Source organism: Marmota marmota, unplaced genomic scaffold (assembly GCF_001458135.2).
Source record: "Marmota marmota marmota unplaced genomic scaffold, marMar, whole genome shotgun sequence".
In the NCBI taxonomy this organism is placed as follows: Eukaryota; Metazoa; Chordata; class Mammalia; order Rodentia; family Sciuridae; genus Marmota; species Marmota marmota.
The window spans coordinates 16,888,536-16,891,031 of record NW_025999853.1 but is presented as its reverse complement, the minus strand read 5'-3'; the positions used below and the strand labels follow the sequence as shown (position 1 = coordinate 16,891,031).

Here is a 2,496-nt window from a genome sequence, read left to right as displayed (position 1 = left end):
GATGTAGCAGTGTCCCTGTAGCATGCTCTTTTTAGGTCTTTAGGGAATAGACCAAGAAGGGGAATAGCTGGGTCAAATGGTGGCTCCATTCCCAGCTTTCCAAGAAATCTCCATACTGCTTTCCAAATTGGCTGCACCAATCTGCAGTCCCACCAGCAATGTACAAGTGTACCCTTTTCCCCACATCCTCGCCAGCACTTCACATGGCTAATATTAAGAGGCTTAGATTCTGTCTGCCAAATTTCTAATTATGACAGTATGAGGACTTTGATTTCAGAAATAATACAAGATCTGCCCAAAGGTCAAATATTCAGTTTGGATGACTCTCTTACAGCTGACTTTGTATCTTTTCCTCCCATCTCATTTCCTTTTCAACTTTAACCTGTGTAACCAAAGCCATCAATGTCTTCCCTGCCACACCCTTCTCTTCTTTGGAGGTAAACTTTATAAATTTGTGTCAGTCAGAATAGGTTGGATTATGCTGCAGAACAAATATCCCCTAATACTTGATGACTTAAAGCAACAAAGGTTTGTATCTTAAAATAACTAAGGTTCTTATATCTATTACATGTCTCTCATATGTTACCAGCATGACTCACATCTGTCACTCAAGAATGACAGATGGCTGGGCACTGTGGCACACACCTGTAATTCTGTAATCCCAGCAGTTTAGGAGGCTGAGACAGGAGGATCATAGGTCCAAAGCCAGCCTTGGCAATTTAGTGAGGTCCTAAGTTTTCTTTTCTTTTTTTTTTAAGAGAGAATTTTAATATTTATTTTTTAGTTTTCGGCGGACACAACATCTTTGTATGTGGTGCTGAGGATCGAACCTGGGCCAAACGCATGCCAGGCGAGCGCGCTACCACTTGAGCCACATCCCCAGCCCCTAAGTTTTCTTTTTGTAAATATAAAAAAGGGCTAGGGATGTGGCTCATGATTAAGCACTCCTGAGTTCAATCCCTGGTACCAAAAAGAAAAAAAAAAAATGAACACAGGCTGATAAAGCAACTACCTCCTCCAGGTCTGGGGTGCCTAGCCGATGGGAAAAAGAAGCCAGAGGATCTCCTGCCAGCATTCAGATGTCCCTCACTGTCCCACTGTCCCATGCTGACTGGCTGGCACACTATAAAATGGCACTGTCCAACTATGAGGGGGTTAGGCGGCACAACCCTCCCTTGTGTCCAGGAGGAGAAAATATTTGGTGAGCCACAGAAATCCCCACCACTTGTACCATGCCATATATTCTTGGTCCCTTCTTTTTTCTTCCCTAATTTGGCTAATTTGACCTCAGCTAAATTGTGTAGGACACACATAGCCTCTTTAACTCTGACCCTACTTGTCTTCCAGTTTTTTCAAGTACTGCAAGAAACTGTCTTTCCTTTGTGTGAGTCATTGGTGAGCCCAAAGGAAAGATCCTGTCTTGCAGTGAAATTGTACATTACTAAAGAGCTTCTGAAACCACCCGACGTTCTTTCTGATCTCCACAAACATCTCTCTGAGCTCTCTCTCATCCCGCTGAAGTTAAAGCTGTCTTTCCTCCAGTGTCAATATTCAAGATAAATAAATTAGTGATGGTCACATTCACTGCTATTTAGTTTTTTCCCTTAATTGGCAATGGCATTGAGTAGTACTGTTTTCTATCAAACATGAAACCTTTCTAGGCACATCACAAATTAAATGAACTTTCATGATAAATTGATTCCTAATCACCAATTTTAATTTGCTTTTCAGAGAGATTGTATTTTAAATTCTAGATAACTGATTTATAAACCCTGTTTTGGAATAAGCTCTATTTCTTGGTTTGGGGTCTTTTTCTATAGCAAATTTCTGTATACTCATAATAATAAAATAAATGTGGTATTTTAATGGACAATTATCCTCTGCTTTATTCGTGGGGGGTTGCTATCTTTGAAAAAAAGTTACACACAAAATCTACTTAATTTACAACTTTATTGAACTCCTTCATTCTTCATTTTCAGTTTTCTACATTAACCCAGATTAGAAACTTAGCATTATTCATACCTCCTTCTTCATATTGATCTCTTTCATTTATTTAGTTATACATCCATTGGTTTATTTACTCAGATATTCAACACATATTTACTAAACATCTACTGGTGCCATGCACAAGACAGGGTCCTGGAGAAAATAAAAAAAAAAAAAATTACTGAATTGACCTGAAGGAGATTCTGTGTAACAGGAGACACTGTGCCAGCAATTTTAGGATAGTTGTCTCCCTTATCTTTGTGTGATACATTCCAAGACCCCCAGGGGATGCTTGAAACTGTGCTGAACACTATATATACTATGTTATTTTTCCTATATATACATACCTATGATACAAGTTTAATTTTTAGTCACAGTATGAGATTAACAACTAATAAAAGTTATTTAAAATTTATAGTAGAATGCTTACCTACTATGCAAAAAAAAAAAAAAAAAAATTGAAAGAAGAAAAAAAAACGAAAATGCCCTGATTCGACCATCAAGCAACAA

At 38.2% G+C, this 2,496-nt stretch overlaps 1 long non-coding RNA gene across 1 annotated transcript in view; it reads right to left on the bottom strand.

Annotated features, from left to right (window-relative positions):
- Window positions 1-1,931: 1,931 nt before the first annotated feature.
- Window positions 1,932-2,496, bottom strand: part of LOC125617055 — a 5,231-nt gene continuing 4,666 nt past the window's right edge. The window contains exon 2 of the long non-coding RNA XR_007347912.1: window positions 1,932-2,139. This is a non-coding gene — a long non-coding RNA (uncharacterized LOC125617055). The remainder of the gene's footprint in view (window positions 2,140-2,496) is intronic.